Source organism: Anastrepha ludens, chromosome 2, assembly GCF_028408465.1.
Source record: "Anastrepha ludens isolate Willacy chromosome 2, idAnaLude1.1, whole genome shotgun sequence".
Taxonomy (NCBI): Eukaryota; Metazoa; Arthropoda; class Insecta; order Diptera; family Tephritidae; genus Anastrepha; species Anastrepha ludens.
In genome coordinates, this window is record NC_071498.1 from 78,967,772 (window position 1) to 78,995,758 (window position 27,987).

The window sequence follows — 27,987 nt, forward strand, 5'->3', positions numbered from 1 at the left end:
TTACATCTAATTTTGAAATGTATTTCCATTTTTCCTGCAGGGCATACCCTCTCGTATGTTATTAACATTCCAGCAACATTAATATGCCTCGCAACATTAACACCTCACTAAACCACCACCGACGCTTTATTAGCATTCGGCAACATTGAAAAATGTTTATACTCGTAGTAGCGCACACTTCCAACTAGAATTCATTTCCTCGGTAATTCATCATCTTTTCCAGAGTTCGGCAACACTCGTGCTTCATACCGTTGTGTTGTAGTGTTCATACAAGTGTTGGAGTTTGTGTGCATGTATGCATGTGTTTTTTTGCGTTTGCTTTGCCTTTGCCGTTGCTGTTGTTATGTTGCTGATGTTGGAGTGGTAGCGCGCGCCATTGGCAACATGCGAAATAGATTTATTGGAATGTATACGAGCTGAGCTCATTGTAGATTCACTGTATACTGTTCACTGTTCGCTGTTAGCGCAGCGCGCTGGTTTAGTTGTTGTTGTGTGAACGTGCAAAATAGACGTGCGCTTAGCTGAGTGGTAGGCAGGCAGTAAACAGTAAGCAGCCAACGGAAAGGCAACAGGAATAAACAGCGAAGAAACAAAACACTAAAACATTGAATGGCAGTTCGTCGTCGTCCGCGTGTATTTGCTCTGTTTTGTTGTGTTTTTGTGTTGTGCGACGTGAGTTCGATTATTGCGTCTGGCGATACCGCGTTAAACGAACGCTTGTATTTTCGTATTGTATTCTATTTGCGAGTAGTTCAGTGGTTCAACGCTATTTAAAATTTATTCGTATGCGAATTTGTTTCGATTGCTTTACACAGGCGTTAGAAAAGGGAACTGTTAATGTGCTCGAAAAGAAGCAATTGTCGTCAACTAGGATATATCCGAGTTTAAGTGATTTCATTTACTGGAGAAATTTCGCGTACGTGTTTCAGTGCTTATGAAAAATTTGTGTGACTAAATCATATCCTTACGCCGGAGGACGCAAAAAAAAAAAAGCGCGCGCGAAAACTCACAAATGAAACCGTGGATATTCTTAATGCCAGATATGTGGCGCGCTGTGGCATAAAAAAGCGAAAATGACACTGAAAATACGAAACAAATTTTATTTCGCCTGACATTTGCCGCCACCATCAGAAAGAACGGGATTTTAGTCCAAAACTGTATTATTTTATTCACTTCATGTGCTTTGCGTATTTTGTATTGCCAACGTTTATTTTGGTTTTCTTCTGCTGTTGTTGGCGTGTCGGAAGAAAACAATCAGCAAGTCAGACAGGCAGCGTTGCAAGTGACAATGACTAAAAAAAATTAAAGATTTCGAAAATAACTCCAAAAAGTCACAGGGCATTTATAAAGTGAAAACTACACATCCAAATACCGTCAAAATAAAAGCGACGGTTACGTGAATGAAAGTACTGATCACAGCGAAACAGTGAATCCAGCAGTTTTGCTGAGTGTTAATGTCTTTGAAGTTTAGACGCATATACAAATAAATAAAAAAAGCAATTATACAATACATTCCACAGAAACAAAGAACATCAAGTTCAAAAATTTCATTTCCATTTACACTTTGGACAAACGTAGCAGCAGTAGATTAAGTGCTTTCAACAGGCGTTGTTGACCGTTGTTTTCGCCGTTCATCTTATCAGTAGCATAGCATTGAACTTTTCATCCCAGCGCCACTTTGTCGTCTCGTCAGGCTCTTCAGCACCAAAGAGGCAGAAATGTCACAAGTTCTCGATACGACCGCTACCAAAAATCTATATATACCGTAGGCAAAAGCAGCACTGTGGTATCAGTACCTTTCCAGCGTAACTGATAAGTATTTTTTGTTGAATTGAGCGCAACAGCTATCGCAAGGAAACGCGTGCACACAAAGAACATCGCGCGTGTCGCTTCGTTTTATTTAAATTGAGTTTGCGCTGTGCTTCTTCGCCTCAACCTGTAATCGGAAGCAAGTGTGCCCAAGTCAACGGCGAATTTTACAACTGACTGTTTAGTCTAAGCAAATGCAAATTTTCGTCAGAAAATTTCCAGCTGACAAGCAAATATTTTCGTTTATGGGTAGAAAAAGGAAATCCACACGCCATCCACATCAAAATTTCGAATACTTATGTTCGCCTCATAGCTTTGTGCTTTCCTTCCTTTGGTACTTCGTTGTTGTGCGCATCCAAATCGCTATCGTTTCATCCTTGGTTTTGGTGCAAATTTTGATTTTACTGTTCTATCGTCTCAACGTACCCGTGAAATTCAAAACTGCGATATCTCTGACGATCAGTCCACTCAGCTCTAATTGTAGTCGACAAAGAACAAACGAAAGCGCTTGTCGATTTTTAAAGAACACAAATGTATTTTAAATTAATCCAAAGAATATTTTGTCGTAGTAAATATCTACGAATAAAAATCCCGTTCATGCACTAAGTGTATTCACAAACGGCAAAGGTACTCGTGTGTACTTGCGTGTATGTAGATTAAACAAGGCTAAAACGTAATTCAAAAAGAAATTGTGATATTGTATTTAAGCAAAAAAACCCCTCTGCGAATCAATTTGTATAAAAATAAAGTAATATTAAGGTCAAATCTACTTGTAGATAACAAGTTATATTCTAAAACTACAATCATAATCATCAAACGAAAAAAACATAAGATAAGTGACCGGAAAGGAAACATTTCGGAAGTATATGAACTGAACTACATCAGGTAAGCAGAAGTTTCTTCAAACAGATGTATGAACATTGACACCCAAATTATTATTAATTGCTATCGCGAAGTCTTTGAGCGCACAATGAAACAGTAGGGTGGACAATGGGCTCTGTACAATCTTACAAAAAGCTACAATGTCAAATTCATCACCGACAAGGCGAGAAAGTGCCGCCTTTAAGGGAGGAGCCTGGTTTATGAGGTCTAAAAATTGCATCTCTTTGCAATTTTTTTTTTAAGGAAAAAATTAATTTAGCACTGCAAAGTTTTTTCTATATTTTAATGAACATTTAAAAAGTATAAAAAATTTTTGTACTGGTTAAAATAAGTTGAAAAAAATGTTTAACATAGAAATTAGTAGAGCGCTGCAACGCTGGAGTTTCCAACTGGCGTACAAGATACAGCTCGTAATTATTATCTAAAGCAAAAAATTCAAATGTATTTCTAATTATCATGATTTTTTATTCTAGATAAACTAAGAAAACTGAGAGAAATTCAAAAATTTCAACTTTTTGGAGGTTTTAAAGAAAAAAATGCCTTTTTATAAAAAAAAATTCACTTCAACTTGGTATAAAAATCTTGAAAAATTTTTTTTTATCTATTTTGTTAGTTCAAATAGAAAAAAATTTAATACTTAAGTGAACAAGCTATGATTCATTTCAAAAGTTTCATTAGTTTTTTTTCATTCATGTACGCCAATTCAAAGAAATCATAAAAATGAAAAGTCGAGAAAAGAAGATAAAGTTTGTACTATAGCTGTCCGGTCACAGCGTAACTACCTCACGCTCGCCTACCTTTGGCTTTGTATCTACGGAAATATTGATAATTAGGCTCTGTAACTTTGTGTGAATATTCTGAAATATATTAGGAATCGCTTAAAATGAAAAAAAAAATTATTTTTTTGACCTTATAAACCAGGCTCCCCCCTTAAATAAGCACTTAGCCCAAAACATCGTCTGTCTTGTAGCAAGCGGCTGAAAAACGAAATGCTGCTCCCACCAGTTAAATCTCAGTTGGCAGTCCCATCGTGTGGATAAGGACCTTCAAAAATCGTCGTCTTTTTTATTGTATTTTTGCACACTTCAAATCTATGCCGAAATTAATATTAAGAGTGGTTATGCACCCTATCGGAAGATTCATAATTTTCGCAAATGCCGTCGTACGTCAGTCATAACAGAGACGTCAAACAGACAAGCAATAGAGAGCAGAAAGGTCAAAGTAAAAATTTTCATCTCTGAAATTTTTTTTATTTAGTAAAAAAATTAGTGAAAAAATTTGATTATTAACTTTGCGCCATTAGTTGTTTTACTAAAAAATTGCATAAAAATATAGTCTGTATTTGAAAGTGGTTCTAATTTGGTTGAAAGTGTAATTTTTTTAACAATTTTTTTTTTTTGTTTGTTTGTTTTTTAATCCGTTCATTTGAGCATTTTCGAAGTAATGTTTTTTACTCGCAGGAAGTAGAAATTAGTTTGAGGAAAAATTTGAACATTGCTAAATCTAACTTTACCACTAATCTCGCGATGAGTGCAGTTTTTGTGACGTAAAGTAAAATTATAGTAGCGAAATTATCACGTTCCCTAATTTTTTTATGGTTCGGCATATTTCCACTTTTTCCGCGACTTACCAACCGCACTCTCACATAATGACAAAAAAGAAATATATGAGCTAAATAGAAAAAAATGTTTAAGCCTACTGAATTCAATTAAAATTCATCTGTGCCATGCGTCAAGTGTCCGGATTTCAGTATCCAATTGTGTATGCGTCAATAATACTGCATTCTGTTCGTTTCGACTTAGGTTTTCGGAATTGTAACAGTAGTTTTATTTGAGGATTTTGTGGCTACGTCTTGCATCGGTATAATCTGCCCTACATTCGTATCGCAAAAAATGTTCAAATCACCCCAAAAAGTCACCTCTTCAAGATGTAATGGAGCCTCTATTGTCTTGTGCGTGTTGTTCTCACTCTAAATATAGCAACTTTGCTTATTCATACCAACTAAAACCAAAAATTAGCCTTGATGCAAAGCGGACGAAGTCTTCTGTAATTCTGACGTAAAGATAGCGACATAAATATGTATTTATGTACATATGTATAAGTATATAAAAATAACAAATTTTGAAACAGAAATTTCAAAACCATTTGTTTACCTAGATATCTGGTAAGGCCTACATACTTATATATCCTTATCGAGATTTCTGTACATCTAAAATTTCGCATAAAATGGCCATAAGGACTTTACATTAAACAAGTCTTATTTAAACTTATTGACTCTGATACGACAAATGTTTCTGGGGATGTGTAACAATTTGGCTTGGTTGTATTTCAATTCGAAAGGAACTTCGGCAATTTCACTTATGGAAAAAGCCAAAAATGCGCATCGACGGAAATTTCAAATAAGCACATTTGAATGATTTCCGAAAGTTGCTAAAGTGAGTTTTGGAAGATAATGATGCAGTCTAAGGCTTGACTTAAATTTTGGATTATGCCTACCAGTGGTGGTAATTATGCTGTAATTTATAAATATGTACATACATGGTAGGTTGGTAGGTAGATAGAACTGTCGGCCGGTCTTTGAACCAACTCACTTAGACCATTGCCGATCCATTGTGATACAACTGTAGAAGTTTATCTGCTACTCCTCGTTAAGCCAATTTATTTCAAGTGCAAACGCGTTGATCTGGCTGGCATTTATTTCCTAAAGTTCAGTATCATTCAAGAAGGATGACCGAAAGTATCTAAACCTAGTGGTATGCCACGAACGACAGTGACAGAGAAGATGTCTGACGAATTCTTCCTCCTTCCTACACGTCAGACTATCAACCCATCTCGAGTTGGCTGGAGTGCACCACGTAGTTTGTAGGTTGAGAGCGGTGTGCCTACGATCTCCAAACCAAGAGGGAGGCGAGTAGTAGTGACACCTCTCGTTAATTTGTCTGCCTTACAATTTCCTAAGATTTAATCGCCACTTGGCCATCAGAATAAATACGAGTATACTTGTAGACTTCTCTAAAGATATTCACATTTCTGCCTAACAAGACAGCTACCTCATTGAGAGCTAGAATTTCAGGCTGGAGCTCGCTTCAGTGATTAGAAAGACGAGCCGACACGTTTACTTTTGCCTTCTTAGAATAGACGCCAAAGCCAACTTTATCAGCAAGCTTTCAGCCATCAGGCAAGATCGGTAATCATTGTCAACCCACTCACGTCTAGCTGGAATTTAAGTACCAACAAGATTAGTTGGACCCATACCGAGTGTTATAGCTAAGTGTGCAACACCTAAATCAGGCCATTCATTAGTTGCGGCAAGCCGAGCAGCTCTGTTACCTGCATTATGTTTACCATCCAATGGAGAGTGAAGTTCTAAGAGTGCTTCATGCACAAATATTATGAGTTTCAGAAACGTAAATGCATATGCAACTTTTTCTAATCCGAACTATCAAAAAACCAAACCAAAACGTATTAAATCACCATTGCATCCCTTTTCTCCATATTTTGCTAAAAAAGTGAATTGATAAGTAGTATTCACATACGCACTTTATAGCACGCCAATGATTTTGATTTTGCAATATCCCCTACCTTATCTGCAGCCCACATTGTTTTTCATCGTCTCTACAGCTATTTGTCGCCTCTGTTAACCAAAGCCATCAATTATAAAAAAGAAATTAATTAAATCATAATAACTGCATTTTAATTAAAGTATTAATATAGTTCATAAATCTTTTTCGCTCAACCACAACGCCACCAGCACCAGCACCAGCATCAGCGCCATGCAGAGCTGAGTCGTCGCCATGTCAAAGATACAAATTAGTTTATAATCACACAAATCGCTTGGCGCAAAAATTTAAATACTCAACGCGGGTCAATAATCAAACAAGTAGTTTCTCATATTTAAAAACACTTGTACATCATACATACATACATACATACATACTTACATACTCATGCTCAAGCTCATATGAATTATTATCTGTAAAAAATGGCATAACAACAAAGAATGTGGCACGACTGCCAATAAAAACAACAACAGCTGAGTTGCACGTCAGCAACGACGAAAATGAAAATAATTTCCATATGCAAATAATTGATAGCTTCCAGAGAGCGAGTGCATGTTGGCCTGAGCATATGAAATAATTAGTGTAAGAGCGATTTATCTACATATGTATGTATGTATGTTAAACAGTAGCAATAGTGACGATGTCAGTAATGGCAGCCATGGCAGTAGCTACCACAATCTCTACAGTACAACAGCAACAATAACAACAACAACAAAGCAACTGCAGCAGTATTCGCAACAACGGCAAAACATCTTCATGCTTTGTCAACTGCAAATTATGGCAACTACAAGTGTACACAAACACATTCATACGCACTCTCCCAACCCAGTTAACGCGCTCATACTTCACGCCAAAGTGCAATAAATCATCTCACTCATATTTTTCGCATATTTTTATTTCCATTCGTTTATTGTAATCATTGTATTTTGTTGAATTTGCTGAGCGTCTATTTTTCCTTTGTTGTTATTGTTTTTTTTTTTTTTTACAAAAGCCAATTGAAATCGTTTCTGTGTCCAAGCAATTGATTGCGTGTAGTTATGTGTTTGTTTCTATACAGATATTTGTGCATTATGCGTGAAATATCTGTATATGTCAATGAAAAAGAACGAAAATGCTGGAAAACATATTTATACGCATATAAATAAATACATGTGCAAATGTGGGTGGAACAAAATGAGATGGTGTGGGGCTAAGTAATTGCATGTAGTACCAATTAAATAAAAATAATTTACGAACTTAAAAAAGCTCACACATGTATGTGTATACAAAATACTTGTTTGTGATATTCAATTTAGTATAAATTTTGGTCGTGTCTGAATCAAAGTACCGGGTTTTTGTGAAAGCTTCAGAAATTAATTAAAAGCATGATAATAAGGGTTTTCCAATAACAGGTGTTACAGGTGAATGGATTGCGCTATCGAGAGATGATTAACGATTTTTAATGGCCGGAATTGGATGGTATTGATCTGGATAACGTTTATTTTCAACAAGACGACACTACGTGCCACACAAGCAACGGAACCATTGATCTTTTATGGGAAAAGTTTCCGGACCGTGTTATCTCTCGAAGAGGTGATCCCAAATGGCCACCGAGATCTTGTGATTTAACACCTTGTTACTTTTTTTCTTTGGGGCCATGTGAAAGAGGAGGTCTACGCCAACAGCCCAGGATCGATTCAAGACCTCAAAAGTGCACTTTGTGCAATTCGGTTAAGGAAAATTTCATGACAAGGATATTGTCCTGTAAGCGTGGTCGTGGTGGTCATTTGCCTGATGTTATATTGAACTATTAACGGCATACCTTCTTCTTAATAATGAAATAAACATCCGATCATTTATATTAAAAAATAGCATTTGATGCTTTCCATTTCAATTAAACCGGGCTATTCGCGTCATGTTCTTCGATTTCGATGTAACTCAAATATGTTGCTCTCTGGTCAAAATAATGAGACAGGTAGTTTTTTGTTCGCCCGAAAAAATTTTTTTTCTAGATTTACCGGCAATTTTGTTTTTCGGCTCAAAATCGATTTTTTTTTATTATATAAGACAATTTTTTTTTAAATGCCTATAACTTAGTCAAAAATGAACCGATTTTAATGATTTTGGGTTCAAAATGATCGTCATTACTTACAAGAGCAATTTCATGTAGAAACAATTGCAAAAAAGTAGTTAAACATTTTTTATTTTGCAAAAAAAAAATCGAAAGTTTTTCGAAATTCAATATTTCAAAAAGTGTATTTTTCTTTAACTTTTTCCAAATGAAGAGGACATCTCAAACTTAAATTGAGCTGAATGTCCAGTAGCTAAAATGAGTTGTTTTTGAGTAATGAATTTTTGAGTAAAAAACCTGTTTAGCACTTTTTGTTTTTTGCAAAATAAACAACTTTCAACTACTTTTTTGCTATTGTTTGTACATGAAGTCGCTCGTGTAAGTAATGACGATCATTTTGAACCCAAAATTATTAAAATCGGTTCATTTTCGATAATTTCATGGCATTGTTTGTTTTTTAATATTATATCAGGCATATGTCCTCTGGGGCTACGACTTATATGGGCCAATCGATCAGTGCAATTGTTCACTACTTTTTCTAATAAATCTGGCCTATGGCGTCAATGGTGGCTTGAATATTGCAATAAATCGATTGTTAGCCGCGCTGTATGGATTCTCAAAAGTTATTGACGATATTAGGCTTAAGTTGGATACAAATCTTGTGTCACATCTAATACTTCCTGACCATTATATAGCGTTTGGCACAGAAAACAACACAGAATTGTTGATTTTCTCGTCTTCAGCGTTAAATCTAGTCAAGTTGTATCTTTGCGAGCGTTCAAAGGCTTCTTATTTATTTATTTCTTTTTAGTCAAAAACTCTAAAGTTCTTACTAATTCCTGACTTATTGCTATTGCAAACTGTTTATGAATAAAATAACAATGAAAACGAACTGAAACTAAAATACAACTTAATTATTTAAGTAATAATTATTTTAGCGATCAAAATGCATGCTTATGCTAATAATCCTTTTCCAAATCCATCCAATCCAATTTCATCTCCGTAGCTCAAAGTAATCTGCAAGATTCTGTGCTTGGTTATTTCCTCTGTTAGTTATTTTATATATTAATGACACTCCCGAAATATTTAAACACAGTGATATTCTGTAGCATGTCGATGACGTCCAACTGAACCTTAGCTGTCCCTTTGATTCAATTAATTCAAGCATTTGTGATTTAAATGACTGTCTAAGTGTTGCTAAGCAGTGGGCTAACAATAACGGTATAGTTATAAGCTGAAGTAAATCGCAGTGTATTGTCGTTTATAAAAAAAACGAAATGAAAAACTTGTTGCTTTTACTAAAATAAGCTTAAATAACGCCGCGCTTGATTTTGTTGACTCTGAAAGAAGCGCATTTGTGCTACATTTAACCGAACTTTCCGTAGGTACTCGTAAAATATAAGGAATGCCTTGGCCCTTTTTTATATTCAATATTTTACCCAAGAGATAATTAATTGCGGCCGCCGTAGCTGAATGAGTTGGCGAGTGACTACCATTCGGAATTCACAGAGAGAACGTCGGTTCGAATCTCGGCGAAGACACCAAAATTATGAAAAACATTTTTCTAATAGCGGTCGCCCCTCAGCAGGCAAAGGCAAGCCTCCGAGTGTATTTCTGCCATGAATACTATTGATGGGAGACTCGGTTTCAATTTGCAAAAGTAACATTGCGGAGACTACGTCTCTTTTGCAAAGTTTGCGTTTTAATAATAACGGGAAAAAATCTCAGTTAGAGCCTTCTCGCATATGTAAATTTTTAGGATTTATAATCGATACGCAATGTTTTTGTATGAAGCTTCCGGAGGTAAAGATTGCAGTTTTAGCGCAATTAATAGGGTATCTTGTGGCAGCTTGACCTGCTGCAGTTAGAGAGGCAAAAGGTTTTAGCTCTTAGAAAGCATAACGCAAACTATGAGCAGAAGGTTCATATTGATGTGTGCATTCATGAAGATCTTGATTGGTGGATTAATAATATCGATCGAGCAAATAATCCAATAAGAGAGGGAAAATATGTTTTAGAAATTTCCTCTCATGCTTCGCTTTCTGGCTAGAGAATTTCATGTGGGGGTAATTATTCCCATGGCTGGTGGAGCGTTGAAGAGAAGCAAGATCGCATCAAGCTGCTTGAACTCAGAGCTGCCTTTTATGGGTTAAAATGTTTTGCATCTGCTGAAATATTGCTTAGTATAGACAACTCTACAGCAATTAGCTATATTAACAAAATGGGTAGCATTCGGTACCAAAAACTAACAAAGCTTAGTAGAGAAATCTAGCAGTGGGGTCAAGACCGGATCATCAAATCATCAAGAAATATTGAAGCTGATAGGGAGTCGCATATAATATCAGAAGAAACAGAATGGAAACTGGCAGACTATGCTTTTAAAGAAATTGTTTGGTGTTTTGTCAAACCGCACATTGATTTGTTTGCCACAAACATTAATAAAAAGTGTCAAATTAAAAAGTGTCAGATTATACTGTAGATGAATAAAAATGGCAACAACAATAATATCAACACTTGAACTTACGACCAATGTTCTCAACCGCAATTGACGCTATTAAATGAAACGAATACTTTATCTATTTAATGTGAGAAATATTCTGTTTTTAAAGCTAGAAAATAGTTCTATTGAATTATTGTGCAATGGGCTCCACTTCGCGATGGTCACGCGCATTACAGCGGTAGAATTTTCTAAAGGCTTTTACGGTAATTGGAGCATTTTTTACTATGCATCTCATTTTACGTATCTTAGAAAGTTTTTTACATGTCTGTTGTTGTTATTGTTGTCACATTGCCGCTGTCTGCTGTTTACATCTATAGTTATTGCGATGGTTGACGTCGGCAACTACACTACCGCTGGTGCTGCTCTCTTGTTGCACTGCGAACCGTTGCTTTACGGAGGTACTATAGATACTATTCGTATCTACATAGTGCCCGTAAACTGGCTGCTTGCTTGTCACTGACTATGTGTTTGACTACCTCAATGACTGACTCAGCGAGCGCGTTCATAAATTCTATGAATAAATTTCCATACTGAATTTTTTCCCCTCGTTATTCTATTTTCTACTCTGCAGCCGGCATTGGCATCGGCCCCGAAACAGGCACAACAACCAAGATCCGCTCATTGGCAAGTCGGGCTTCTCTCTATTCTTCTTTCAACTGTGCGTTGTTTCAATTTACAATCTAACAAAGGTGCGAGTACTTGCATACATACACTACATTCATACATATATGTAGGTATGTATGTAGATATTATATCACCTACATGTCACATTTACTTACATGCATACATCGCATATACTGTGTACGTACGTACCCGTGTACATATCCAACAACTGTTAACTCAGCCATTCAAGAGCACCTATGATGGAACAAAATCTAAATGGAAAATCCAAAGTTTCAAAGTGAAGCACTTCCTTTTAAGGGGGATTTGGCAGGTGGGAAAATGTTTGCAAGTGTTGGAAGCGACATTTTGACTATCTGACTGACACTTTTCTTGCATATAGTTTGCACTTGCAACAGCGAAGAGCTTTGCAGGTTCATTTCGCCTACATAATCGCCCGCCAGCCGGTCTGTCCAGACGCCAACCTCCCCGTCATCAGGGATATCAGAGACTTGTAAGTGAATGTGCCCTCACTGGATTTCAATTTCAATTTTCCATGTTACGCATCGTAATATCGTTGTAGTTGTTATTTTGTATGCGTTTTTTCTTGTTGTCTACACACACTTTGCGAAGCTCGTATGGAGTAACACGACTGACATGGCAAATGCAACACACCTTTTGTTGCATAACAGGGTGCAACAACTCTTGTTAGCTTGTTTTTACCCGATGTTATCACACTTATAAGAAACATAAGAATCTATACATACATACAAACGTACAAATGTACTTGTGTGCATGTGCATAAATACACATATGTGCATATGTATGTGCGCAAGCATGTTGGAATACGTAGTTCTTGAATGGTCACGAGATTGCAAATAAAACTTTTCGAAAAATTTAACTTACACACTTACATATCGATGGTTTTCGAGAAAAGTGACATAATTCAAAAATACAAAATACTGAGGGGGGTCAGTTTTCTAGATAAGTGACGCGCCAATTTGATCTCCTGACAAAACGACACTAACGCCATCTCTCAGAATTGCTTCAAGATTCGCTTATGACGCTTTTCCAGATACAAATATATAAACTCTGTGGTTGATTTTTGCTTTTAACGGCAAAACTCCGAATTTTGAGTTAATTTTGAGTTGTGGCGCTTTTATCGAAAACCATCGATATGTTAAACTAGTCTACATACTCAGTATTCGGTAATCACTTCTAACTTCTGCTCTTTTCCAAATAAATCGCCCAAAATAAATACGAACCTTCTAGTGCGTATGCACTTCGATGTGCACCAGAACTTTAGTGGAATATTCTAAATTGCACATACATCCATACATACACATATTTGCTGTTGCACTTTATCATATATAAAAAATCTTTCTACTCAGCAAATCCAAAACAAATTGAAATAAATATTCATGTGTATGTATGGATATTTCGTCGACGCGAATGAATTTGTTTCTGTCACCTGCTAGGTCTGATAACGAACAAACAAACAAACACACACACAAACGAGTTACGAGTTACGAGTGCGGCGACAACAGCAGCAAAAAACAATAATCACACTAATTGCAGCAACACGATCTTTACAAAATGCAGATGACAGTTCTCAAATCCACTACTCATTGCGTATTTAGTACAATAAAATATTATTGTTGTTGTTGTTCTTGCTGTTGTAAATGTTGTCAGATAGGAATAAACAATAACAGCAACAACAATTAAACGGACAATTGGAATTCTGTTTGTCATGTCATCGCTTTGAATCAATTGCACAGTTTGTTGCTGTTGTTAGCAAGTGCCTATACGAGTACTTGTGCATACGTATCAACTCACTCACACATCCATACATACTATTAAAATTCAAATGTATTGATACTCGATTGAGCAATTGAATGCTTTGAAAAAATTGCTCTGGTGGTTTGGTGAGCAGGTTTTGTTGATTTATAAGGCAACCGATTAATTAATGAAAGCGATAAAGTTAAACTTTGTATTAATCATGCGATATAGTTTCATATAAAAAATTGGTAATTTTAATTATAATTAAAAATCAACTCCTACTAATAGCCTTAATTTATAAAACGACCAAAGCTATGTGGCGTTCAGTGGCTGCTTTCCCTGTTTACAATTTGCATAAGGTGTCGCGTCGGGGCAGCTGGCCATTGACAAAAACGGAAGGCTGGTACGTGTATGGCACTGCTACTCGTATGTTATTGTAATTGATGTGAATTTAGTTTATGACTTTAAATTTAGAAACTATCTCACGCTCATTTACTTTTTCCTATGCGTCACAAATGAAGGAATAAGCAAATAAGAAAAAAATTAATATGTAGCAGGCTCTCCGCGTAGTATATCAAACTTACGTAGAATTGTGTGCAGGAGAGCATATCCTTAGTTGGGTTTATTTATTTATTTCGGTAAATGATGATGTATCTGTTAGAATCAATATTTTATTGACATCCAAAAGCATTCAAAAAATTAAAATTCAAACAAATAATTGGGATAAATTTCAATCCAAATAGTTAATTTTCAAATTAAAACTATTGCACTCAAAACTTCGGTTATGTGCGCCTTTTGTTTGAAAGCGTTGCATTCTATCAATATTTACACAAGGTGGCGGAAAATTAATCGCTCAATTTTTTTTTTTTTTAATAATTTTTTACTAAATACAAAAATTATTTTGAGTGACGGAAATCTTTATTTTGACCTTTACGTGCTCCGTTCCTAGTCTGTTTTTGTAATGCAGCTGTCTCGTTGGCAATTGTCAAACCTGATGGACGTACGACGCCATTTGCAGAATGTGTAAACTTCCGATAGGGTGAATAATTTTTCGCCACCTTACATTACCCCAAAAATATGTTACTTATTTTAACAAAACATGTTCGTTCTTAAGGGGGTACATGGGTTTCGTCGGGTAAAAAAAGGCCTATTTTCAATATTTTTTTTTCTATGTAAAAAATTATTTATTTAATTCAAACTTTTTTCTGTCTTATAGATACATATTGAAAGAATAACACAGGCCTGCGAAATTTAACTTTTTTCAGTTTCTAGAATGGCTGTACTTGTTTCTTGTAGTTTTTTATGCGCTGAAAACGAATCTGACCTTCAAAATGCTCCATCACGTCAGGATTTTTGGTAAATGAAACCTAAAAGGTCAAAAAATGGCCATTTTAGCCATTTTTGATAATTTTTTTTGGGATAGAAAATTTTTTTTTTCAATTTTCGACGAAAAGGTTGCATAGTACAACTCTTTAGCTTTAAAACCCATTTTTTAAAATTATTGTACGATTTTTAAAAAAAAAGTTATGACATTTTGAAATTAACAGTTTCAGTTACGCCAATAGACGTTATACCCAACGTATACGAATTATTGTGGGGCACAAACCCACTCGACTAACGCGGCCGCATATTTGAGCGATGGACATATGTGCATAAACCCATACCTATGTATATACTTATATGTAAGTGATGCAACAAGCAAGAGCATAAAGCTGTGATTCATCAATCAACATATCACTTACCCCCAAACACACAAACATATATACATATATAAGTACATACATACATACAAATGTGCATGCATACATATCTAGATGGCGTGTCGCAATTTTTTTAGACTCTAAACAATTTGCACAAACAAAGCCAATTTGAATATTTGATCGATTGTTTCGTACTCAGTTACCAATAGGTTTAGATATGGGAGTAGTTAGGTTGTTTATCGGATTTACATTTTTATGTTTTTATTTGTGTACGCTTTTACCGCCAATTGAACCAGTCACCGATGCAATCGCGGTCGGTTGTCGAATTGGTGTGGCTGGTGTTTATGCAAACGATTTTCACCTCACCTGCTTAACAACATTTATCAATATTACTCCAATGCTGTGTCTTTGTGGCCCTACTATGAGTAAAGTTATGTATGTATGCCATCTACTTGCCACACTCCGCCTGTTTCCCATACCCCGTCGACGGCGTGTTATTAGCCCCCTACAAGATCCTTCCGTGCGAGCGCCAGTCAGTGAAGCAGCGAGGCAGCCGGCAAGCATCAGAATATGCTTTCGTGTGAACACCATAAATATGGCTTGTGTGCGTTTCAGAAATTTTCGAACCGAATTTGCCCTTCGAACCACATACACTCATTTGAGACAATTTCCTCCCATTTCGAACGGAAAATGCACGCGCACAAATGCTACGCGACGAAAGAATCACAATAACGGCAAAGCGTCAGGACCGCAGCGCCAGAGTGCCACAGTGCAAATATCAAGACATTACAATAGAATATAGAAAAACAAAATATAAATACATAGTAACAAACAACTAACCACATTGACAACGATACCAACACCAACAAAAAACAAAACAAAACTAAAACTAAAGTGAACTAAAAGTTAAATACACAGAAGCAAAACATTAACTGTAACTGAAAATGGAACTGAAAGCTGAGGTCTGAGGTCTGAAGTCTGAAACGCGGTCGTGAGTTGCGTGTTATCATGCAATGTTAATGTATGCCAATAAAAAAGGAATAAATTTTCATATAATAACGTACAAAAAATAACGAACAAGAATGGTAGAGCAGCTAACAACTTAGTTACTATTGAATATTGAACCGTGTAGTAAATAATAAACAATTTATATTTTGTTAAATTTTGCCATAAAAACCAAACGTATGGGCAATCTTTTTTTAACCCTTTTATCGCAATTCAGTCAACTTCTGTTTTCTGTTTAGAAATCATTAACGCATTTTCCGCTAACAACTGCACACCACCCAACCATTGCCTCCCAATGTCAGTTTTTATCATATGTTTTATTTATTTCTGCGTGTATGAGTGTGTGTGCACTGGCTGCCTTCTTTTGCCATTGTTCGTGTGCTAAAGGGATATTTGTTTGCTGTAGGGATTTGCAGCAGCTTAAAAGTGCACATTCTCGGCTGATTGGTTAATGTGTGATGTGTGGGACTGTGCGGTTCTCCTCGCCCTGCGTGCACTTTGTCAACAACATACATACGTAGTTATGCACGAGTATGTAAAGTATTGCGGCTACGAGTCAACCAGTGGAAGTGCAGTGCATACGTGGTGAACACAGTTGGTGCCGAAGCAGCACTTTGTTTGCTGAGCTCAGAAGACAACGCTCGTTAAAATCGGCCAAATAATTCGCACCTTCTATATACATACATATGTATGTGTGCAAGGGAGATATTTCTCAGATTTCGCACTTGCGCAACATATTTTTGTATAATTGCGTCACTGTAAGAACTAGTGAGCGGACAATATAAGAGATAAAGTAGTTGTGAAGTGGCTCAAGTTGACTGAATATAGTCGAATTATGCATGAGACAACAAATATTTTTATTTCTATATTATATAACATACTTATATATATTTATTTGACTATTTTTTTTTCACGCACAACGACTTTCTCGCAAATGAGTATTTGCTTGTAAGCTGTATTCATTATTATTATTATTAGAAGGCCATTACGCTCTGCGACCAGAGCTGATCTATTGTGAAAGGCTTATTTTTGTAACCCTAGAGTTTTAGGCTTTTTAAAAATTTTAGTACAATTTTGGGTTTGTTGTTTCAAAGATTGCATGGATATACTACGATACCACCAAGGTGATGAAGTCTCTGTCTGCCCAACGCAGGACATTCACAAAGCACATGTTCTGAGCTTTCTATGTCCATTTCGCAAAAGCGGCAGACATTGGTCTCAGATAGACCAATATTATTTAGATGATACCTCAGGCTGCAGTGACCTGTAAGATATCCTGTTAAAAGACGAAGATCTACTCTGTTTAGTGAGAGAAGTTTGTCAGATATTCCTTTGTTGGGACTTAGGAATAGTTTGGCTTGACGCTGGCCGGCACAGTTTAGGCCGTGTGCAGCATATGACATACATAAAAAAAGTGTATTTAACTGTATTAAGTTGCTTTTTATATAATTATTTAATTGAATCAGAGAAATATCTACTATGGTGGATAGATAAATTTTTAATAGAAAACAAATAAAGTTTAAAGCCTTCGAATAGATGAAGCCACTGGCATAAATAAACATATGTTGGCAGCACTGGAAAACAGCTGCTAAAATTACATTTGTCTGGAAGCACTTAAAGGGGGAACCTGGTTTATAAGGTCAAAAAAATCAATTTTTTTTTTTCGTTTTAAGCGATTCCTAATATATTTCAGAATATTCATACAAAGTTACAGAGCCTAATTCTCAATATTTCCGTAGATACAAAGCCAAAGGTAGGCGAGCGTTAGGTAAATAGTTACGCTCTGACCGGACAGCTATATTACAAACTTTATCTTCTTTTCTCGACATTTCATTTTTATGATTTCTTTGAATTGGCGTACATGAATGAAAAAAAACTAATGAACCTTTGAAATGAATCATAACTTGTTCCCTTCAGTATTAAATTCTCTTCTATTTGAACTAACAAAATAGATAAAAAAAATGTTTTCATGATTTTTATACCAAGTTGAAGTGAATTTTTTTTTTATAGAAAGGCATTTTTTTCTTTAAAACCTCCAAAAAGTTGAAATTTTGGAATTTCTCTCGGTTTTCTTAGTTCATATAGAATAAAAAATCATGATAATTAGAAATCCATTTGAATTTTTTGCTTTAGATAATAATTACGAGCTGTATCTTGGACGCCAGTTGGAAACTCCAGCGTTGCAGCGCTCTACTAATTTCTATGTTAAAAATTTTTTTCAACTTATTTTAACCAGTACAAACATTTTTTATACTTTTTAAATGTTCATTAAAAGATAGAAAAAACTTTGCAGTGCTAAATTAATTTTTTCCTTAAAAACAAAATCGCAAAGAGATGCAATTTTTAGACCTCATAAACCAGGCTACCCCCTTAATCAGTATTAGTAAGACTGCGTTCATACAGAGACTCTGGTTGATTCAACTCGATGCTCATGATGCGAATGCTCTGTCAACACCTTTTGTGTTCTCGTTATTCTCAATAATATCGTTGACTGTAGACTAACAACTAACGATTGCAAGGTGTGTGAGCACGACGGCAACATCAAAAGAGAATACGCAAAGTTGAAGCAACCAAATTCTGCCCGTATCAACTTGCTCTAATGAAAGTTGCCCAATAACATAAAAGTAAGATTTGGCAGTATTGAAAATAGTGAGTTATACCAGTTTTAGTCGTTTGTGCGTAACAATCATGCGAAACTACCATACATGGCGTTCGCCCCTCTACACATAATGAGGAACCTCCAAGTACACATCCTCCATGAGAAAGCTAGTAATAAAAACTAAATATAAAGAAAAATATTCTTATGATCTATGGAAGCTTTAACAAAAATATAGATATAAATTCTGAAAATAAACAAATAAAAAATCAACAGTGTCCAAAGAGTACGATGCTAGTAAATACAAAATAGAGGGTATTTCCAAAGGCGCGCCCAGATGTTGTTTTTAAATAAAACATGTAAATATTTAGATTCTGCTCTTAACAATTATATGTGAAAAAGTTAATCATTTAAATGTCCACCATGACTGCCTAAACGTTCTCAACACGTTAGGGAACCTCAACATAGTAACACTATGCTGGATTCCGGGACATGAAGGACATGAGGGAAATGAAATGGCTGATGACAAGGAGCAAATATACAACTTACTGGTCCTGAGCCTTTCTGTGGACTCACAAAAGGCCACATTAATGAATTCCTTAGGAAATGGGAAGAAAGAAAACTTGCCGCACACTGGCTAAACTGTGCCGGTCAGCGTCAAGCCAAACTATTTCTAAGTCACAACAAAGGAATATCTGACAAACTTCTCTCACTAAATAGAGTAGATCAGCGTCTTTTAACAGGATATCTTACAGGTCACTGCAGCCTGAGGTATCATCTAAATAATACTGGTCTATCTGAGACCAATGTCTGCCGCTTTTGCGAAATGGACATAGAACGCTCAGAACATGTGCTTTGTGAATGTGCTGCGTTGGGCAGACAGAGACTTCATCACCTTGTTGGTATCGTAGTATCTCCATGCAATCTTTAGAATAACAAACCCAAAATTGTGCTAAAATTTTTAAAAAGCCTAAAACTCTAGGGTTACAAAATAGGCCTTTCACAATAGATCAGCTCTGGTCGCAGTGTGTAATGCCTTCTAATAATAATAATAATAATGTCCACCATTCTGTGCTTTTTCTATCTTGGAGAGAACCAGTTTGTTTAAATTTTTTCACCGACCGACTAATTCGGACAATTATTTCCAAATATCACTAATTTTACCCCATGTTGTTCTTAAAGATCGACCATTTTCATAATATGTTTCAATAATTTTAACTCATTATTCTATCGCGTAAATGGTATATCTATATACATAAAAAATGTCAAACTTGACATAAAAAGGTACATCTAAGAATTATTTACTACTGACAACTAGGCGTCACTTTTGAAAAACTCTTCATGAACTAAATCATTTCAGATTGCTTACAATGGCTTATCATAACGACGTGTCCGAAACAAAAGTATTTTTACAATTCTATTCCCTTTCTTTAGGTTATCTTTATCTCTTCACCTTCGTAGTTTTGCTCTGAAATTCCGCTTCACTGTCACAATTGCATTCCCATTCTGTATCACTGCTTACTTTCTCTACACCAACGAAAACCTCAACCTCGCCATACTTTTTATATTCATAATCGAGAATAGATTAATAATTGCCCTAAGCCAATCTGATCTGATTCTGTCATTTCTGATCTGTTGAAGTCAAATATAGCTGAAAATAATTTACAGATGTTGGATGTTGTCAATAACAATAAAAAAGTGTGAAATGTTCGCAAAAATGTATCACCCACATCGGTCTGACGGACCAATTGTTCTGTTATTTGCGCGAAGTTTTCCACCGCAAGAATAGGAAACCTAGCAATGATCCCGAGCCACTGGGGTGGCTTTCCATAACTCTATTTTTGATTGAAAAAACGTTTATCGAAGTGTCGTTTTTGCTTTTCGTTACAATAATTCGTCCCGTTGCATTGAATGTTCTATAGAAACTGGACGACAGCACGTTTGCTCTTGTTTTGTACTTCAGTAGCTGTTCACCGCGTGAGTTACAATTTTTATTGTTTCTGCGATTTTAAATGTTTTTTTTGTTTCATACATAAAACATGTATATACTTGCAATTATAGAATTAATGCTATGCTTTCCTTTCCTATTAAACTAAAGGGTTTTTCAATAAGGGCGGGTAGATGTTGAAATGGAATAAAATGGCGTTTGCTGTGTGGCACGTAGCGCCGTCCTGCTGGAACCACATGTCGTCTAGGTCCATATGGTTCAATATGTGCCATAAGAAATTGGAAGGGCCACCACGTCTACCGAAAAATGGGCGCAATGCGCGCAACGTTTGCGTTAATGAACACTCATTTTGATAATAAAGTTTTATCATTTGAACGTGCTGCTCAATCGTGTAACTTGCCATGATGATTTGGCATAAAAAACTGAATAATAAACAAAAGATTTGACAGATGTCACCAAAACAAAATGGCTGCCACAGGGCGCCAAAATCGACCCGCGCCAATTGAAAACCCTTTATGTATTAATTTCCCACATCTTTAGCAACTGCAAATGTGTACCATCGACACCATTAATTTGCAATGAATTAAAATTAAAATAGTAAAAAAAACTAATTATTTATTCCCCGAATTTACCTCCAAGGAAATTTTATTTTTCATTGAGCCACTTTTTCCTCGTCTGGAAAACGTTTTCATAAATTATCCATTGGCTATTTAAAGGGTTTTCCATGGCTACGACGTATCGCAAAAGATCTTCGCCTGAATTATTGGGTAATCGCTCCCATTTTCCGTTGGTAACCACCACTATTAATATTTCCAGTGTTGCCAATAGTCATACGATAGGAGGAATATATGAATGTACTTCTCATGCCTTCCCTTAATTTTGTTTCGTTAAGAACGTACATAAATATTGCTTTGGTCAGCCGATATTTTGTTTGAAGATGTAAAATGGAAATTAATTCACAATGGTCCTTAGTTTCAACTCCATAAAATTTGACGCATATCCTATCCTTCTTGTATGTATAAGTTGAAGCATTTTCCGCAGCAAAATCGTCCAACATCAAAATTTTACATACCTACATTTTTCACTTTCCAACTATTCGGTTCCTGCATAGGTGGAGCAATATAAAGTGTAGACGTTCGATAAAACCCAGAAACATGAAATTTTAGTGCTTAATAACTAATAAACAAATTAACAGCTGTTACTTTCTGCATTGTGTTACATCCCTTCTATCAGCCGCTCCACTATTGCGCCACACTTATTCCAGTTGCTATGATGTATTAAGTGCAGAAAACTATATCTATCTTCTTATTCACGAACCATAACAATTACTTTTTGTTTCAACCCTTGAAACAGCTTGGCCTGCATTGATCATCGTTGAACATCGCTGAGGATCTTTGTGAACGTACACGTGGAAGAATGAAGGGGGCACGAGCGACTTCAACCACACTGGCAACACAAAATATTCAAGTTCAAGTTGATATTGACATTAATGCAGTCCAAAGTGGTTAGAAACAATGAGTGGCTTACCAATTCTCGAAACCTACCTGAACAGAAAAAATTGATTAATTTCGCATAAAAATCTTCAAGCGAAAATACAAAAAAGCGAGGCCAGTGCACAAATGTTTATAGGAGTAAAACTGAAATATAAAAAACGATGGCCGTGCCGCCAAGAAAGAGTCAAGCGTAGTGTGAATTCTCGTATGCTCGTGCACACATATTCTTACTTATTTATGGGTGCATGTGTATGTGTATATGCATTCCGTCACAAAGGTAAAATTGCAGTTGACTGGCAAACAATGGAAATACCCTTTTTAGGGCCATACGTTGGCTTTATCGACGACCAGAAATGAAGATAATCGGCCGGTTGGTCAACTGAACACGCGTTGTGAGATGCCTCCTGGCCGCGCTGTTAACTTTGTTGCATATTCCTTTTCCTATGTGTTGCCAGTTTTTGTGACCAACTGCGACGTTTGCAGCTTTTATTCTTGTTTTATTTGGCCAGCCGGCAGACAAGCAAGCCACACCGGTACACCGCCACACCATCACACGAACGCGATCCGCTTGCGGACTTGCAAGCAGAAAAGCAAGAAGAAGACGCTTCGGAAGACGCTCGAACGCCAATGTTATTGACAATTTTCTTTGACTAATGCTATTGTTGTTTGTATATTTTGTTGTTGCTTTTGTTGTTTCAGCCGCAGTTGGCGCATCCACCTTCCATTCCTGCTGGGTTGAGCCAGACTGGGTTTTATGCGCTCGTGTTTAATGTAAACTTAATGACAACACGCGTTTTATTGTAAACTTTTGTTGGAACTTGCAGTAACAATGCCGCAACAGCAACCATCAACGAAAATAACAATAATAAGCGTACAATACTTAGACCGCGGCGGTCGGTTAAGTTAAAAAAAAATTCTATAAAATCCCCAGCGAACAAATTAACATACAAGTGCGCTTATGCATCTTAATATAGCCTGGCCGAGAGGGCACAGTAGCAGTGCTAGCGTGGTAGCAGCGCTTAATGCCACTTATTTGTTGTACAAATAAGGCTTAAACAAGCTGTTGTCACTAGCGCCAGCACCGCCGCTCATCTCAAATTGTTGTCAGAGCGTCGCCAATTCATTACGACAAGCAGCTACAACACGTACTCGTACTACTTAGTGCTCGTAAAAATGTAAACTTTAAAACAAATAAGATCTTAAATCTTGGCGCTGCGATCTCAGCGTATGGATTAAGTCAAAGGCCGCTCCTGAATGAGCGCGCAGATAGTAAATCGACGCCGCCGTCAATGGATGACTTAATTAAGAGTGTTGGTTCAACGACAATACTCGTAACAACAACAACAAATGGAATAATTGCCACACTGACGCACCATTCAATCGACCAAGCGTTCGATTAAATGCCAGCTTTGGTCATTGGGGACATTTTTCAAATTTTTCATTTGCCAAGCAAGCATTGGAATTGTCAGCGGTGGCCGATTTCGTTTATTCTCGTCAACTGCATCGTGCGAAACATTCAGTAATTGCCGCCCGCTTTGAATTTGAGCGCCGGCAATTTGCTTATCGCAATGCAACGAACTACGAATTTCGAAAAAGCAACAACTGAATTACACAAAGACTCTAAGTGCGCCACTAAGTGCCGCCTTTGTGAGTGGCTCATCCGCGGCATTTCATTTAATTAAAATTCATTTGCACATGCGCGCAGCCACACAACGTTGCGGCTGACAGACCGACGGCTGGTTGTTAGTTTGTTGTTATTGCCAGGCGTTCAGACCACAAAGGCGGATATTGAAATTGCTGATGGCGCTGATAAACTTATTACAAGCAGCTACAAATGCCACCAGCGCAGTCTGGCAACACTTTTCAGGCAATAGCTGTTTTAATACGAGTACCAATAATTGTTGTTGAGCATATGTAGCTTTAATTGTTGTTGTTGTCGTTGTGGTATCTGATTTGATATTTCATAGCCCGGTTTTGGAACGAATGTATGACTTCTTTTATTCAACATTTTTTGTGTCCACCGGCGATGAAGTTGTACTTGCCACTGCATCAGCCCGTATCTGTCGCACTGTCCGTCTGTTCGTTGTGTCATATGTCGGCATAGTTGATTGACAAACTAAAGATTTCTATCGCCGAACATGTTTCTACCAACAAATGACGAGTATACGTGTGCAAAATGCATGCAACAACTCGAAATAGACATTTGTACAAAATAATCGGTTAAGTAGCAGCAGTGGCAACAAATTGTCCGTTTGTTTGCTAATTGCCGGCGAAGAAAGTAGTACTCATAAAAATTAATTTCAGCGCCGGGAAATTGTCATTTCTTCAAAACAGAATCGTGCCAATTGCGTACTAAAAAACGCGTTTTAATATCTGTATGTATGTGTGAGCACTCACATCTACAGATGTTCCTAAAAGTGTCGCTTACAAAATTGAAATGTCCAATTGTTGTTGGTTAAGCATCTGAGCTGTGAGATGTAGCTCAGAGCTGCGTGCGTAGGTCGTCACAGCAACAACGTTCCAATAAATGACTATTCTATGCTGCAGTTACTTTTACAGCAGTTACCATGCATAGGCGTTTTAATCCACACTCAATCTGTGGTAGTCACAATTTGTCAAAAATTTAGTGCAAAAGTAAAACAATTTGCATTATAACATTTACATATTCCAGTATTCGCACTCTAGAAGCGAATACGAGGGTTTATATTAATATTTCTGGCCCAACAGTGATATTTGGTATTTGAAAATGGTTTTGTTATTTTTTGCTTTCTGTTGAGCCAATTTCCGAAGCACTTTGATAGCAAAACAATCTTAGCAAAACAACTGGAATTCGTCAGTGAGCGAATGCCGATTACAAGAAAATTGATTGTACCAGATTTTATGCTTGCTGGCCGTATAATGATTTTAGTTCATCTATGCATTCTTGTCTTGTCAATACATATTCGCCGAAAATTGTGGAAAATAATCGCACGAAAATACCCACGGTTTAATTCCACCTTTTTGCCGATATGAATTTTTAACTGTAAGCAACACTAATATGACTTACACTTCAACACGTTCTGAGTGCATTTATGATAAAATATGTCAAACTTTCTAACGGAAACGTTTTTCAGATGAAAGATAAAGATAAGGGCTTGCCATAATGTTTTAAAAATGAATTCGGGCAAGTGGCCGTCGCGGCTGGCTCGAATAAATTCCAGCGGAGAGGTCCAATTTTCGACCACTTTTTGCAGCAATTGGGGTCGTATGTCAGCAATAACGCGCCGAATATTCTCTTCCAAGACGTCAATCGTCTCGGGCTTATCTGCGTAGACAAGCGACTTCACATAGCCCCACAAGAAATAGTCCAGCGGTGTTATATCGCACGATCTTGGAGGCCACGCCACAGGTCCACGGCGCGAGATAATGCGCTCACCAAAAGTTTCCTTCAATAAATCGATTGTTGCGTTGGCTGTATGGCATGTAGCGCCGTCTTGTTGGAACCAAAGGTCGTCCACATCAACATCGTCCAATTCAGGCACGAAAAAGTCATTAATCATGGCTCTATAGCGCTCTCTGTGACTTTACTGTAACATTAAGGCCGGCTTCATTTTTAATGATTCCCTCTGCCCATAGAGCACACCAAACAGTGACTTTTTAAGGATGTAACGGCGTCTCAGCAATGGCTTGTGGATTATGTTCACTCCAAATGCGACAATTTTGCTTATTGACATACCCATTCAACCAAAAGTGAGCTTCATCGCTGAACAAAATTTTCTTGTGAAAATCGGGATCGGTGGCCATCTCGTTTTGGGCCCAAATTTGCACGATTTGCAAACGTTGTTCAGGTGTAAGTCTATTCATTATGAAATGGCAAACCAAACTGAGCATAAATCAAGTGACAGCTGTCAAAAAGACCATCTACGAAAAAAATAGTGCCAACTTGAAAACCTAACCTCTAAAAAAACACCCTATATATGGTTCAAACAGCCCACACTTTCCGACTTCGATTAAGCGTGCTCTAGTTAACAACCAATCAGAGCTACATACGTGCGTAGCGTAGTATTTTTGGGTGAGCCATAGTGTGAAAGCGAAGCTTGATGGGGCCACTTCAATCCACTACAGTGGCGAACAGTAGGAGCAGCTGCAGATGTGTCCCTTTTAAATATTTTAAGATTTGGTGACTATGACCTAAGAAAAATCACCTGGAATGTCTGGTACCTCTCGTAGGAGTATCCAGTAGATACGAACGATAGGTAAAAAGTCCATCGGTTTCTGGGACGTTTACTATAACTGTTTGTTAAAGGACGACAAATTAATTACACTCAATACCACTTTTATGAATTTACTTTTAAGCTCTGCTCCCGTGACACGACGTTTTGTTGGTGAATAACGAAAAGGTTAAAAAAGGAGAAATATAATATGGATGATGATCGAGTGATCTAACATCAACTGGGAAATTAAATTGTGGACTGATGAAATTATTGGACCTTGTCAAAATGACGTTAGACATGATAAATCTACTATAAACTATAAACAAAAAGAAGTTGCATACACGAGGTGTGACCATTAAATAACAAAACCGACGCTGAACGACATTATTTTATTTTCAATACCCTGAAGGTCAAATTAGTCGTAGTTTCTTAATAAAGACATTACGCCGTCTTACTCAGGAGTGAGACCATTAACCTTATACACTGGATCATTAGCCGTAGGACTTTTGTCTGTTTCTGAATGTGAAATCTGCATTGCATAAATAGAACACGTTTTGGGTTCGTTGAAGCTATGAACGCGAAAGCATCATGAGTGGTGAAAAAGGTGGCAAAAGAAAACTTCCAGCACTATTTTGAAATACGAAAGTTTCAAAGAAAGCATTGTAGGGATGGATAACAACTCTTACACAGTATAAATACTTCAAGCAGTCCATCGCTTCATACTACAAGGCTTCGCTATGTCATCGTCCGTAGCTGAGCTCTATGCAGCGTACTACTGCCATCAATACCGCTTCCAAGGCATTTATACAAATAATATATGTATATCACAAACACGTTAAAAAAATAATTGCTCTCATCACAACGCGCACCCACACCTACATACGTTCCGAATGGCGTGTTCACGAATTCGTCATTTGATGCAGGCTAAAATCTGAAATCTATAAACGGATGTACTCATACATATCAACTCACAGGCTTTAGAAGGCTTGCCAACGTAAAAGCTCGCTCAAGAATGAGTTCCGCTAATTTGCAATAAATTCGAAATAACTCAGTGTACATATGTATGTTCATATGTATCATATATTCAAGTATGTGTGTAGCGGATGGTCATTTTCGCTGTTTATATGTAAAAATTAAGTTCGTCTGCCGCCACATGCATTTTCCACTTGGTGTGATTGCGCTGATATTCGATGACGACGTCGATGGCGGTGTCGATGCTGCTGGCGTTATGCTGATGTCGGCGGTAGTGTTGCTGGTGTTAAAGCTAAGGTTATTTCACGTATGTATATATGTATATATATGTGCACTTCGCTTTGTATCCAGCCGTCGGCAATGTTTATGATAATTGCATACAAATACACTGCATTACATATTGTTTTACGCGCAATCAAGTTGCTATTTGCATTTAATTATGGGTTGTACAATGATTTGCTTAAGTGCTTTTTAAAGTAAATAATTGTTTAGATGGTGTAATAAAAGATCAATAAATGTAGATATGAGTTTATAGAATGTATTATTAAATTTTGTAGACTTTTTTTGGGAAACTACCCTTTGCTGCTTTGTAAATCAAATATCAAAACTTATTGCACTTGTGGACAAGAGTCCTACAATTTTTTTCACATAACGGCTAACATAATGGAATCCAAGCAAATGCCTGTACTGCACCTTTTCTTATTAATTTATCTCTGTGAGTACTGTTTATTTAAAAAGTAGGTCACCCTATTTGCTTAGTCAATTACCGAACAAGCGTATTTAATATAAATACTACCTAGAGAGCCATTATTTGTTATACTGTTGTAGAATTACATCCGTCGGTTATATGGATCATAAGGCATGCCTTTAGTAATTACGTCTTATGTATAGGGGGTTTTT

At 36.8% G+C, this 27,987-nt stretch overlaps 1 protein-coding gene across 2 annotated transcripts in view; it reads left to right on the forward strand.

Moving 5' to 3' along the window:
* Positions 1–536: 536 nt before the first annotated feature.
* The window catches only part of LOC128871932 (homeotic protein antennapedia), a 122,901-nt gene continuing 95,450 nt past the window's right edge, over positions 537–27,987 (forward strand). For both annotated transcript variants that reach the window (XM_054114116.1, XM_054114118.1), the window contains exon 1: positions 537–2,694. The gene's annotated coding sequence lies outside the window, so the exon portion shown is untranslated. The remainder of the gene's footprint in view (positions 2,695–27,987) is intronic.